This window comes from Hyla sarda, chromosome 2, assembly GCF_029499605.1.
Source record: "Hyla sarda isolate aHylSar1 chromosome 2, aHylSar1.hap1, whole genome shotgun sequence".
Taxonomy (NCBI): Eukaryota; Metazoa; Chordata; class Amphibia; order Anura; family Hylidae; genus Hyla; species Hyla sarda.
Genome location: NC_079190.1, coordinates 283782048 through 283797255, shown reverse-complemented (window position 1 = coordinate 283797255; position 15208 = coordinate 283782048). Strand labels below are relative to the sequence as shown.

Below are 15208 nucleotides of genomic sequence, written 5' to 3'. Positions count from 1 at the left end.
TTTCATTTTTATATGATTCTGTTGACCCACAATTCAAAAGCAATGTCTGATTTTCATCAGTCAATTTTCAGTAATTTTGTATTTGTATTAATCATTACTTTTGTCAGTTTCAATTTATTTCAGGGAGCATTATGGGTTTTTATGTCTTTGAAATGTGCCAACAATTTTGTCCCCATGTCTGTATATGTATTAATCGACCATAAGTCTGCATTGGACAAGGAAGTAAAGCTAGAACTTTTTTCTGGGGCAGTTCCAATATATCTATCTATCTATCTATCTACAGCACACCGGTCCAATATGGTGAAAAAGAAAAAACTTTATTCCATCATGTGAATGTCATACAGCGATGTTTCTGCTGGCTCTCCCAGCCTTTCTCAAGCTCATACAAGTGTTCCAAATCACCCATTTTATAATGGCAACAATTACAAAGTCAATTACAAAAAAATCAGTGAAAAAACATAAAATACACAAAGTAAGGTATACATCATACAATCCATAGTACACATAAATACGTGCTCATTATAACCATATATAATATTCACCTACATAGTGAAGTGATAACACACCGTTCTACTATATCCTTAATAAGGTTCTGATTGCAGTCTCAGAACATATGTGCACGTGTATTAAAAACAATTAAAATCAATACTTGCAGGCTATAAGGGAATCCCCACTCACCACTATGTATATGTAAATCAATGTGGAGGTATTCTACGGCGCATATGCGCCGGAAATGTGTAGTTTCAGAACGAGGGTTGGGAGTGCGGAAGTTGCCATTGGTATACCAGACGCTGCGTTCCACTCATGGACGTCACGCTGTGCACGCGCACAGTCGGCCCGGCCATGATTTTCATGCAGACAGCGCCGGCATCACCATGGCAACTCAACTTCACCAATATACAAAAGGTCATTCTTAGCAAAAAATAGATAAAGACAATAAAAAGTGACAAATAATAAAAGAAAAATAATAAAAGAAATAAAATCAAATCAGGACTGCCCAGATTTGAACTCACAGTACTTGTGGTGGCACCACGTTCATTCACTCCTCTCCTTCTGCTCTGTGCTATTCAGGAAACCACAGTCAGGCACAATGAAGTGTCCGGCCTTGGTTCCCATGTGGTCCTGTCCATGCCGAAATCCATAGTCTGAGGACTTCAGCAAGTCCTGGCCACTAGTGTGCACAGAGCCCTAAAAAGAATTGGAGATTTAACCCATATCTAGGGATAATATTGCACTCAGTACACCAGCTTATGTCCACAAATCAAATAAAGTCATAATGAATAAATGATGTAAAAGTAAAATTAAAAATGAAATAACATAATAAAAAAATATATATATATAAAAAAAAAATAAAATAAAAAACATTAAAAATTATTTTTAAAGAGTAAGATTGAAGGTGAGAAAAATGAAAGTAATCCAATAGTCAGAGGCTACTGATGATATTCGTGAGGTGCACTCCCATATCCCCTCTGAAACATATACACATGCAAAAAATATGAATAATATTCATAATTTATTAGATCAAAGCAAAACAATATGTCTTGTGTTCAGTGAGTGACGAAGTATTCCCATATGACCTCTGCAAGACAAAGGAAGAGAGAAAGATTATTAGTTATTATGTCTTTAACAGTAAAGATGTAAATAGCACACTTGTAATAACCACTCTGATGCTAGTTAGTCCCCACCCTCAGGCTGAAGCATAGGGTACCTCATCTCCCAACCACCCTCTGTGGTGTTTTAAATTCAACGTTCAATCCAGATGGTTTTAAGGTGTTCAGATCATAGATCCATTTCAGTTCCAGTCTCTTGAGTCGGCCCTGTCTATCCCCACCTCGTCTCATGGGTGGCACATGGTCAATGACCATGAACCTCAGGTCTCTCTCACCATGGTTCAGTTCAGTGAAGTGTTTAGATACTGGGAGATCCAGTTTCTTTTTGCGAATCGTATATCTGTGTTGATTCAGTCTTGTCTTGAGGTCCCATGTGGTCTCCCCAACATACAGGAGATCACATGGGCACCACAAGACATAGACCACATGAGATGTGTTACATGTTAGGTAATATCTGATTGGGTAAGATTTTCCCCTGGCCAGATGTGTGAATCTCTCACCTTTACACATCAGGCCACAGTTAGTGCATGACCTACATGGGAAACTTCCTTTTCTGATTGTAGTAAGGTATTGTTGACTGTCACTTTTTCTCAAAGAAATGTCAGCCCTCACCAACTTGTCCTTAAGGTTAGCTGAACGCCTATATGACATGGTTGGTGGGGATCTAAATTCAGGGATATTTGTGTGGCCCTCCAATATGTGCCAGTGCTTGCGGATGACTTTACCAATCTCTGGGGATATCTCACTATATGTAGTTACAAAGGTCCGGCAGGGATCCCTATGTGGTTTGACCTGTCCCACAGATAGACCTCTGTCCATTAATTCTAGATATTTGTTTGTCAATGAGTTTCTGCGGATAACCCCTCTCTCTGAAATTGGCTACCATTTTTTCCAGCGCTTTCTCAAATTTCTCATCAGTGTCCATGATCCTCCTTGCCCTCAGTAGTTGACTATAGGGCAAGGAGTTCATCATCGGTCTACGATGGCAACTTTAAAATTTTAACAGTGTATTACAGTCTGTGACTTTTGTGTATAGGTCAGTTGACAACCGTCCATTGGATATAGTGACTTTTACATCCAAAAAGCTCACCGTTTCTGTCGAGTGGGTCAGTGTAAAGCATATTCCTGTGTCCCTGCTGTTAAGGTATTCCTGAAACAATAGTAATTCAGTTAATCCACCAGTCCAAATAAGAAACACATCATCTATGTATCTCCACCACTCCAGGATATACCTGGAGTGGTGGGATACATAGACGTGACAGTCCTCAAATCTTGACATAAAGATATTTGCGTACGTCGGCGCAACATTACTACCCATAGCGGTCCCCCGCTTCTGTAAATAAAATTTGTTATTAAATAGAAAATAGTTGTGTCCAGTATTATTCTCAGTAGGGAAACCAAAAAAATCAATCTTCACCTCCGAAAATCCTGCTTGGTGTAGATAAGTGGATACAGCCTCTACACCCCCACCATGCTGGATGGAGGTGTAGAGGCTCACCACATCAAACGATGCAATAATCATTCCCTCTGGTATTTGAATAGTCTAAATTTTTTGTAAAAAGTCAGCTGTGTCTCTGATATAAGATCTCGCCTTTACTGCAAACGGTCTCAAAACTTTGTCAAGAAAAACAGAAATCTTCGAAGTAATCGAGTTCCTGCCTGAGACAATTGGACGACTGGGTGGATTCACCCGGTCTTTGTGAACCTTAGGTAACAGATATAGCAACGGTGTTACTGGAAACAGGACTATCAAAAATTTCTGAATCTCTTCATCAATCAATCTGGCACCCAGACCCCTCTCAATAACCACATTAATCTTTTTCTCAATCGCAAACTTTGGGTCACCTGATACACCTGACTTAAGAGAGTTAATTTCTCCACTGGTCATGTTGGGGTGTTTTAATCTTGCATAGTCACATTTTAATTTTACAATATCCCTTTTTACACATTCTGCAAAAGACCCAATAGCATGAGAATCCACGTTAGGTGTAAAGTCACTTATTCCTTCAAACTCATCGCTGTATCACTGGGGGAGCAAGAGGAGACAGTTACTTGATTATCAACAGGGGTACTCTTGTTTGAAAACCACACTCTTAGTTTCAGTTTTCTCATAAACTGCGCAAATTCAATTTCAAACTGGAACCGGTCCATTCCCACACTAGGGCAAAAAGTTAACCCTTTACTTAATACTTGCTTTTGTTCCATAGACAGCTCTTTTGAAGAAATATTCACAATATTGGTTACTTCTTTCGTGATCCCTTGTGTTGTACACTCCTGTTTGTGCGGCTCCTTGTTTTTGTTCCCTCTGTTGTGCTTCCTGCCACTCCTCCTGTATCCTCCTCTTGAAAATTTGGAACCCCTAAAAAAGTTTGGTTACGGGTATAATCCACACTTCCTCTCTCTTCCTCTAGGGGTCTGTTTTTTGTAAAGTTGGTGTCATCCGTGAAATTTCTGCGTTTATTTTTCCTCCAGTTGGTAGAGACTGCACCCCAATTATACACCTTGCCATTTGAATAGTCCTGTATATCCCTGTGCCACTTCTTTTTCTTGGTTTCCTCCAATTCATTTCTAAATTTACTCAGGAAATCATTCTGTTTAGTCAAAAAAAAGTTGTAAATCCTCTTCAGATAATATATTCCTCAAAGTAGACTCATATCCATCTACCACTCCTTTTACATTAATTAGATCTTGCTGCAAAAATTCTATCTGAAGCAATATCAGATCAAACGCATATTTGTTTGATATCGCTTCAAATTTAATCCGATAGTCACTATCATTTACATAAGCGTTATCCTTAGGATGAGACCTCATTCCCCTGGGGATGCGCTGGGCCTTATGGTATTCTGCCATCATAGTAAGGTGTAATTGTAAATTCATAAATTTTTTAGTTGCAAATTCATAATTTCTCATTCATCATAGTGTTACCTCTGTTTAGTTCATCCTCCATCGTGAAACAGTCCAAACTGGTGTAATTGGGGTGCACGCTTGTAAACCGCTGAACAGTAATCCAAAGAGAAACAGCACTCCCTTGAGAATTGGGACCCCTGACCAAGGTCTGGTTCTGCGTGCACCCACGGATATTGAGCTCAAGGGAGTGCTGTTTCTCTTTGGATTACTATCTATCTATCTATCTATCTATCTATATATATGATACGTTGGCACATACTGATACCAAACTACTGGATGGACCCGGCATACAGGTGCACGCTGCTAGGCTAAATATACATAAACAGGAGAATACAGCAGCACACTGCTAGCACAAAGATACAGATAAAACATGAAATGCTATATTGCTACAATGCAAAAAATTGAAAAATTGAGGTGCTTTGCTCACCATTTGGCCAAATAGTTTGGACCATCCCACCACAATAAGGTGACCTCAATGGCCAAATGGTGAGCAGCATGCACCTGTATGCCGGGTCCATGCAGTAGTTTGGTATCAGTATGTGCTGGCCAACTTATCCTTTTTTGTGTTATACATATGGGGGGAGTGGCTACCTCCATGTTGGCTCCTGCACCCCACCCATTTTAAAAGGTGCTGGATGTTCCAGACCTTACAAGCCTGGCAACTGATTACACAGAGGCACATTCACAGTGTAGGGTCCGTCCCACAGTCACCACAGGTCACCTTATCACAGTGGGATGGTCCAAACAATTTGGCCAAATGGTGAGCAAAGCACCTCCACCTGTATATATATATATATATATATATATATATATATATATATAATCAATGGCCCCGATTTACTATTATAAACCCTACATGTTTATTTGGGTTGTGCACCACACATTCTATTTGCGCCAAAATTAGCACGAGAATTGGAAAACAACCCGATTGACTGTCCATTTTACTGAGAAAATCTGAAAAAGGGGCATGGCTGTTGGGAACAGTGGGCGTGGGTGCCATAAACGGGTGTGACCCCAACATTTTCACAAAAACCTAGCATATATTTAAGGATTCCACTGAAAATTTTGTGGATTTGAGCTGAGTAAAACTCCACAGATCAGAGCATGTGTAAAAAAAATTTAGGGAAACCTTAGTAAATAATGTGTAATTTTTTTTTTAGGAAATTAACCTCTTGGGGACGTAGGGCGTATGCATACACCCTGCATCCCTGATCCTTAACCCCTCAAGGACGCAGCTCATTTTCACCTCAAGGACGCAGGCCTTTTTTGCAAATCTGACCACTGTCACTTTAAGCATTAATAACTCTGGGATGCTTTTACTTTTCATTCTGATTCCGAGATTGTTTTTTCATGACATATTCTACTTTATGTTAGTGGTAAAATTTTGTCGATGCTTGCATAATTTCTTGGTGAAAAATTCCAAAATTTGATGAAAAAAATTATATATTGATTCACATATACAATATGTCTACTTTATGCTTGCATCATAAAGTTGACATGTTTTTACTTTTGGAAAACATCAGAGGGCTTTTGACAGATCTTTGGAATAGTGGGCTGTGCAAATGAAAAATTACATTTTTCATTTTCACGGACCACTGTTCCAAAAATCTGTCAGACACGTGTGGGGCGCAAATACTCATTGAACCCCTTATTACATTCCGTGAGGGGTGTAGTTTCCAAAATGGGGTCACATGTGGGGGGGGTCCATTGTTCTGGCACTATGGGGGCTTTGTAAACACACGTGGCCTTCAATTCCGGACAAATTTTCTCTCTTCTGAGCTCCCTCTCTTCTCTTCTGAGCATTGTAGTTTGTCCGCAGAACACTTTACATCCACATATGGGGTGAGTTCTTACTCAGAAAAAATGGGGTTACAAATTTTGGGGGACTTTTTTCCTATTTTCCCTTGTGAAAATGAAAAATTTAGGGTAACACCAGCATTTTAGTAAAAAAAACTTTTAACGAGAATACTTCAAACACCTGTGGGGTGTTAAGGCTCAATATACCCCTTGTTACGTTCTGTGAGGGGTGTCGTTTCCAAAATGGGGTCACATGTGGGTATTTATTTTTTTGAGTTCATGTCAGAATTGATGTAAAATCAGCCACCCCTGTGCAAATCACCAATTTAGGCCTCAAATGTACATGGTGCGCTCTCACTCCTGAGCCTTGTTGTACGTCCACAGAGCATTTTACGCCCACATATGGGGTATTTCCATACTCAGGAGAAATTGTGTTACAAATTTTGGGGGTCTTTTTTTCTTTTTACCTCTTGTGAAAATAAGAAGTATGGGGCAACACCAGCATGTTAGTGTAAAAAAATTTTTTTTTACACTAACTACACTAACTGGCTGATGTAGACCCCAACTTTTCCTTTTCATAAGGGGTAAAAGGAGAAAAAGCCCCCCAAAATTTGTAACTCAATTTTCTCCCGAGTATAGAAATACCCCATATGTGGCCCTAAACTGTTTCCTTGAAATACGACAGGGCTCCGAAGTGAGAGAGCGCCATTCGCATTTGAGGAATAAAATAGGGATTGCATTAAGGTGGACATAGGGATAATGTACGCAAGTGATTCCCAAACAGGGTGCCTCCAGCTGTTACTAAACTCCCAGCATGCCTGGACAGTCAGTCGCTGTCCAGAAATGCTGGGAGTTGTTGTTTTGCAACATCTGGAAGCTCCATTTTGGAAACACTGCCGTACGAAGTTATTTATTTTTATTGGGGGGGGGGACAGTGTAAGGGGGTTTATATGTTGTGTTTTTTCCCTTTATTATGTGTTAGTTTAGTGTAGTGTTTTTAGGGTACATTCGCACTGGTGCAGGTTTACAGTGAGTTTCCCGCAAGGAGTTTGCGCTGCGGCAGAAAATTTGCCGCAGCTCAAACATGAAGCAGGAAACTTACTGTAAACCTAAAACTACTTTTGCAACAGCTGGAGGCACACTGGTTGGAAAACCTTCAGTTAGGTTCTGTTACCTAACTCAGTATTTTCCAACCAGGGTGCCTCCAGCTGTTGCAAAACTACAACTCCCAGAGATGTAGTTATGCAACAGCTGGAGGTACGCAACTACAACTCCCAACATGCCGAGACAGCTGTTTGGGCATGCTGGGATTTGCAGTTTTGCAACATCTGGAGGTCTACAGTTTAGAGACCACTGCACCACTGCACAGTGATCTCCAAACTGTGGCCCTCCAGATGTTGCAAAACTACAAATCCCAGCGTGCCCAGACAGCAAACTGCTGTGTGGGCATGCTGGGGGTTGTAGTTTTGCAAGATCTGGAGGGCCACAGTTTAGAGATCACTGTACAGTGATTACCAAACTCTAGCCCTCTAAATCTTGCAAAACTACAAATCCCAGCATGCACAAACGGCTGTCTGGGCATGCTGGGAGTTGTAGTTTTGCAACATCTGGGGTGAAGCTACAGTTTGGAGACCACTGGGGCCACGAGGGAGCCGCAGGTCATCGCTGCCCGCCACAGCCGATCAGGTAAGGGACCTCCACCGCAGCCGGTCACACTACAGTTCCCCCATTCTGCCCGGACTACCGTCGGTGGGCAGGATGGGGGAACCGAACTTTAACCCCCCGCCCCCGATCTGCTATTGGTCGTCGCTTCTTGATGACCAATAGCAGGGATAGGAGGGGTGGCACCCCTGCCACCTAACTCCTATCCCTTCAGGGGGACCGAGGGTGTCTTGGACACCCCCCAATCCCCCTGATTTTCTGGCTCACCGGACACCGGTATGACCCGAATCTGCTGAAAATTTCCTACGATCGCCGACATGGGCATATGCACAGGATGCCTGCTGATAGATATCAGCAGTCATCCTCAGGGCTGCCATCAGAAATTTCGGGGCCCCTTAGGGGGATAAGTTATAGATAACAGGGGGTCCGAGCATTGGGCCCCCCGCTATCTCCTGCACGGCTGGAAGGGGGCATGCGTACCCCTCTTGGAGCACTGGACGACACGCCCCTCCATGTACCCCATAGAGATTCATGAAGGGGGTGTGCCGGCCGCGGCTTCCTGTGGGGTACAGATGTCAGCTTCCAGCAAACTGCCTGGGGCCCGCAAGGGGGGTCGCAGCACTTGCACCCCCCCAGCGATCGATAACTTATCCCATATACTTGGATAGGGGATAAGTTATTTTTCACCAGACTACTCATTTAACCCCTTAAGGACCGAGCCATTTTATACCTTAAGGACCGGAGCGTTTTTTGCAATTCTGACCACTGTCACTTTAAACATTAATAACTCTGGGATGCTTTTAGTTATCATTCTGATTCCGAGATTGTTTTTTCGTGACATATTCTACTTTAACTTAGTGGTAAAATTTTATGGTAACTTGCATCCTTTCTTGGTGAAAAATCCCAAATTTTGATGAAAAAAATGAAAATTTTGCATTTTTCTAACTTTGAAGCTCTCTGCTTGTAAGGAAAATGGATATTCAAAATATATTTTTGTTGGGTTCACATATACAATATGTCTACTTTATGTTTGCATCATAAAATTCATGAGTTTTTACTTTTGGAAGACACCAGAGGGCTTCAAAGTTCAGCAGCAATTTTGACATTTTTCACAAAATTTTCAAACTCACTATTTTTCAGGGACCAGTTCAGTTTTGAAGTGGATTTGAAGGGTCTTCATATTAGAAATACCCCACAAATGACCCCATTATAAAAACTGCACCCCCTAAAGTATTCAAAAAAACATTCAGTAAGTATATTAACCCTTTAGGTGTTTCACAGGAATAGCAGCAAAGTGAAGGAGAAAATTCAAAATCTTCATTTTTTACACTCGCATGTTCTTGTAGACCCAATTTTTGAATTTTTGCAAGGGATAAAAAGGAGAAAATTTTTACTTGTATTTGAAACCCAATTTCTCTCGAGTAAGGACATACCTCATATGTCTATGTTAATTGTTCGGCGGGCGCAGTAGAGGGCTCAGAAGGGAAGGAGCGACAAATGGTTTTTGGGGGGCATGCCGCATTTAGGAAGCCCCTATGGTGCCAGGACAGCAAAAAAAAACACATGGCATACCATTTTGGAAACTAGACCCCTCAGGGAACGTAACAAGGGGTAAAGTGAACCTTAATACCCCACAGGTGATTCACGACTTTTGCATATGTAAAAAAAATATTTATTTTTTTTACCTAAAATGCTTGGTTTCCCAAAAATTTTACATTTTTAAAAAGGGTAATAGCAGAAAATACCCCCCAAAATTTGAAGCCCAATTTCTCCCGATACAGAAAACACCTTGCATGGGGGTGAAAAGTTCTCTGCTGGCGCACTACAGGTCTCAGAAGAGAAGGAGTCACATTTGGCTTTTTGAAAGCAAATTTTGCTCTGGGGGCATGCCGCATTTAGGAAGCCCCTATGGTGCCAGAACAGCAAAAAAAAACCACATGGCATACCATTTTGGAAACTAGACCCCTCGGGGAACGTAACAAGGGGTAACGTGAACCTTAATGCCCTACAGGTGTTTCACAACTTTTGCATATGTAAAAAAAAAAAATTTTTTTTACCTAAAATGCTTGTTTTCCCAAAATGTTTACATTTTTAAAAAGGGTAATAGCGGAAAATACCCCCCAAAATTTGAAGCCCAATTTCTCCCGATTCAGAAAACACCCCATATGGGGGTGTAAAGTGCTCTGCTGGCGCACTACAGGTCTCAGAAGAGAAGGAGTAACATTTGGCTTTTTGAAAGCAAATTTTGCTCTGGGGGCATGCCGCATTTAGGAAGCCCCTATGGTGCCAGAACAGCAAAAAAAACCACATGGCATACCATTTTGGAAACTAGACCCCTCAGGGAACGTAACAAGGGGTAATTTGAACCTTAATACCCTACAGGTGTTTCACGACTTTTGCATATGTAAAAAAAATATATTTTTTTTACCTAAAATGCTTGTTTTCCCAAAAATTTTACATTTTTTAAAAGGGTAATAGCAGAAAATACCCCCCAAAATTTGAAGCCCAATTTCTCCCGAGTACGGCGATACCCCATATGTGACCCTAAACTGTTGCCTTGAAATACGACAGGGCTCCAAAGTGAGAGCGCCATGCGCATTTGAGGCCTAAATTAGGGACTTGCATAGGGGTGGACATAGGGGTATTCTACGCCAGTGATTCCCAAACAGGGTGCCTCCAGCTGTTGTAAAACTCCCAGCATGCCTGGACAGTCAACGGCTATCTGGCAATACTGGGAGTAGTTGTTTTGCAACAGCTGGAGGCTCCGTTTTGGAAACAGTGGCGTAGTTTCTCGCTGGCAGTTTGAGCTACGGCAGAAAATTTGACGCAGCTCAAACTTGCAGCCGGATACTTACTGTAATCCTCCGCCCATGTGAGTGTACCCTGTACGTTCACATTGGGGGGGAACATCCAGCTGTTGCAAAACTACAACTCCCAGCATGTATGGTCTATCAGTGCATGCTGGGAGTTGTAGTTTTGCAACCGCTGGAGGCTCCGTTTTGGAAACAGTGGCGTACCAGACGTTTTTCATTTTTATTGGGGAGGGGGGCTGTGTAGGGGTATGTGTATATGTAGTGTTTTTTACTTTTTATTTTATTGTGTGTTAGTGTAGTGTAGTGTTTTTAGGGTACAGTCACACGGGCGGGGGGTTCACAGTAGTTTCTCGCTGGCAGTTTGAGCTGCGGCAGAAATTTTGCCGCACCTCAAACTTGCAGCCGGATACTTACTGTAATCCTCCGCCCATGTGAGTGTACCCTGTACATTCACATTGGGGGGGGGGGGACATCCAGCTGTTGCAAAACTACAACTCCCAGCATGTACGGTCTATCAGTGCATGCTGGGAGTTGTAGTTTTGCAACAGCTGGAGGCACACTGGTTGTGAAACACCGAGTTTGGTAACAAACTCAGTGTTTTGCAACCAGTGTGCCTTCAGCTGTTGCAAAAGCTACAACCCCCAGCATGTACGGACAGCGGAAGGGCATGCTGGGTGTTGTAGTTATGCAACAGCTGGAGGCATACTACTTTGGCTGGGGATGCTGGGGATTGTAGTTATGCAACAGCTGGAGACACACTGGTTTGCTACTTAACTCAGTGTGCCTTCAGCTGTTGCAAAACTACAACTCTCAGCAGTCACCGACAGCCAAAGGGCATGCTGGGAATTGTAGTTATGCAACCACCAGATGCACCACTACAACTCCCAGCATGCACTTTAGCTGATTGTGCAAGCTGGGAGTTGTAGTTACACAACAGCTGAAGGAACACTTATACATAGAAAAAATGTGCCTCCAGCTGTTGCAAAACTACAAGTCCCAGCATGCCCATAAGGGCATGCTGGGAGTTGTGGTGGTCTGCCTCCTGCTGTTGCATAACTACAGCTCCCAGCATGCCCTTTTTGCATGCTGGGAGCTGTTGCTAAGCAACAGCAGGAGGCTGTCACTCACCTCCAACGATCCAGCAGCACAGGTCAGTCCCTCGTCGTCTCCGCCGCCGCCGCTGCTCCTGGGGCCCCGATCCCAACAGGGGCGCCGGGGATCGGGGTCCCCAGCACCCGGGGTGCACGTCCCGCACCCGCTCACGTCCTCCGGAAGAGGGGAGGAGCGGGTTGCGGGAGTGACACCCGCAGCAGGCGCCCTGATTGGTCGGCCGGTAATCCGGCCGACGAATCAGGGCGATCGTGAGGTGGCACCAGTGCCACCTCACCCCTGCTGGCTCTGGCTGTTCGGGGCCGTCTCTGACGGCCCCGATCAGCCAATAGTTCCGGGTCACTGGAGACCCGATTGACCCGGAATCCGCCGCAGATCGCTGGACTGAATTGTCCAGCGATCTGCGGCCATCGCCGACATGGGGGGTCATAATGACCCCCCTGGGCGATATGCCCCGATGCCTGCTGAACGATTTCAGCAGGCATCGGGGACCGGCTCCGCTCCAGATGGTTGCGGGGGGCCGGTAAAACACATGACGTTCTCATACGTCATGTGTCCTTAAGGACTCGGAAATGGAGACGTATGAGAACGTCATGTGTCCTTAAGGGGTTAACAGAGGGGCCTACCCAAACTATATGTAAGCAACTATTAACAGAGGGGCCTACCCAAACTATATAGGGGGCTCCATATAGTTTGGGTAGGCTCCTCTGTTAATAGTTGCCCCCATTGGTGTAGCTAGAAACCACAGGGCCCCGATGCAAAAAAATTACCTCGGGGCTCCCTGTCCATCCCCCTGCCCCCCCCCAGCGCCATTTTTTTGGTGGGGGTCCAACTGCTGAGACCCCTACCGATCACCTTGGTTGAAGTGGTTCTCCAGCTGTTGGAAAGCTAAAACTCCCATCATGTCTGGAGAGCCTCTGGCAATGGGAGTTGTAGTTTTGTAACCTGGAGAGACACAGATTGGACACAGTTTTACCCATCATCACTGCAGAACTTTTCAAGTGACTACAGCTCTGATGGGACGATCAGGAGAATACACAATGATATCAGTAACCTGAGTGACGTCTTCTGACTTGAGTGATATATTTTCTGTTATCTTTTCTTCTTCATCTGGTCCAGAGACCAGGTCTTCCTCCAGCTCCATCTTCTCTGCAGAAGGCTCCTCACTTTGTCAGCAGATCCTCATCCTCTGCATGAAGAGAGTAATCATTATAAACTTGCCGGAAAGTGTACCCTAAATAAAATACTGCCCCACACTGTACCCTGAATATAATACTGCCATACACTGTACCCACTAAATACAATCCTGCAACACACTGTACCATGAATAGAATACTGCCATACACTGTACTCTGAATATAATACTGCCATACACTGTACCCACTAAATATAATCCTGCCACACACTGTACCCTGAATATAATACTGCCATACACTGTACTCACTAAATATAATACTGCCATACACTGTACCCTGAATATAATACTGCCATACACTGTACCCTGAATATAATACTGCCATACACTGTACCCACTAAATATAATCCTGCAACACACTGTACCATGAATATAATACTGCCATACACTGTACCCACTAAATATAATACTGCCACACACTGTACCCTGAATATAATGCTGCCCCACACTGTATCCACTGAATATAATACTGATACACTGTATCCACTTAATATAATACTACCCCACACTGTATCCACTGAATATAATACTGCTATACACTGTACCCACTAAATATAATCCTGCCACACACTGTACCCTGAAAATAATGCTGCTCCACACTGTATTCACAGAATATAATACTGCCACACACTGTATCCACTGAATATAATGCTGCCACACACTGTACCCACTAAATATAATACTACCAAACACTGTACCCACTAAATATAATACTGCCATACACTGTACCCACTAAATATAATACTGCCCCACACTGTATTCACTGATTATAATACTACTCCACACTGTATCCACTGAATATAATACTGCTATACACTGTACCCACCAAATATAATCCTGCCACACACTGTACCCTGAATATAATGCTGCTCCACACTGTATCCACAGAATATAATGCTGTCACACATGCATACACATCATATATACATATATACCCCCTCTTATCCTCTGTGTCCTCATCACTCCTCATAACCCCCTGCCAAACCTCTCCTCATCACTACTATAACCACCCCCCCAGCACCTCTCCTCATCACTACTATAAACAGGGGGGGGGTTATGCGGGGGGCACCTCTCCTCATCACCCTCCATAACCCCCCTGCACCTCTCATCACTCCCATGCACCTCTGATCACCCCCCCTGCACCTCTCCTCATCACCCTCCATAACCCCCCCTGCACCTCTCCTCATTACCCTCCATAACCCCCCTTGCACCTCTCATCCCCCCCATAACCCCCTGCACCTCTCATCACCCCCCCGCACCTCTCCTCATCACCCCCATAACCCCCCTGCACCTCTTATCACCCCCATAATCCCCCTTGCACTTCTTATCACCCCCATAACCCCCCTGCACCTCTCATCACCCCCCTGCATCTCTCCTCATCACCCCCATAACCCTCCTGCACCTCTTATCACCCCCATAACCCCTCCTGCTCCTCTCATCACCCCCCTGCACCTCTCATCATCACCCCATAACCCCCCTGCACCTCTTATCACCCCCATAACCCCCCCTGCACCTCTTATCACCCCCATAACTCCCCTGCACTTCTTATGACCCCCATAACACCCCTGCACCTCTTATCACCCCCATAACTCCCCTGCACCTCTTATCACCCCCATAACTCCCCTGCACTTCTTATGACCCCCATAACTCCCCTGCACCTCTTATGACCCCCATAACCCCCCTGCACCTCTTATGACCCCCATAACAACCCTGCACCTCTTATCCCCATAATGCCCCTGCACCTCTTATCACCCCCATAACACCCCACCTGCACCTTTTATCACCCCCATAACCCTCCTGCACCTCTTATCACCCCCATAACCCCTCCTGCTCCTCTCATCACCCCCCTGCACCTCTCATCATCACCCCATAACCCCCCTGCACCTCTTATCACCCCCATAACCCCCCCTGCACCTCTCATCACCCCCAAACGGCACCTCTCACCCCCCCCCAGCACCTCTCCTCATCACCCCCATAACCCCTACTGCACCTCTCATCCCCCCCATAACCTCCCTGCACCTCTCCTCATCACCCCCATAAGCCCCCTGCAACTCTTATGACCCCCATAACACCCCTGCACCTCTTATGACCCCCCATAACACCCCTGCACTTCT

At 44.3% G+C, this 15208-nt stretch overlaps 1 long non-coding RNA gene across 1 annotated transcript; it reads right to left on the bottom strand.

Annotated features, from left to right (window-relative positions):
* Positions 1-1325: 1325 nt before the first annotated feature.
* On the bottom strand, positions 1326-13089 carry LOC130357894 (uncharacterized). The gene is made up of 3 exons (XR_008889316.1): positions 12954-13089; positions 2701-2760; positions 1326-1579 (listed from the first exon to the last, which is right to left on the bottom strand). It is a non-coding gene; the product is annotated as an uncharacterized LOC130357894 (long non-coding RNA).
* Positions 13090-15208: the final 2119 nt, after the last annotated feature.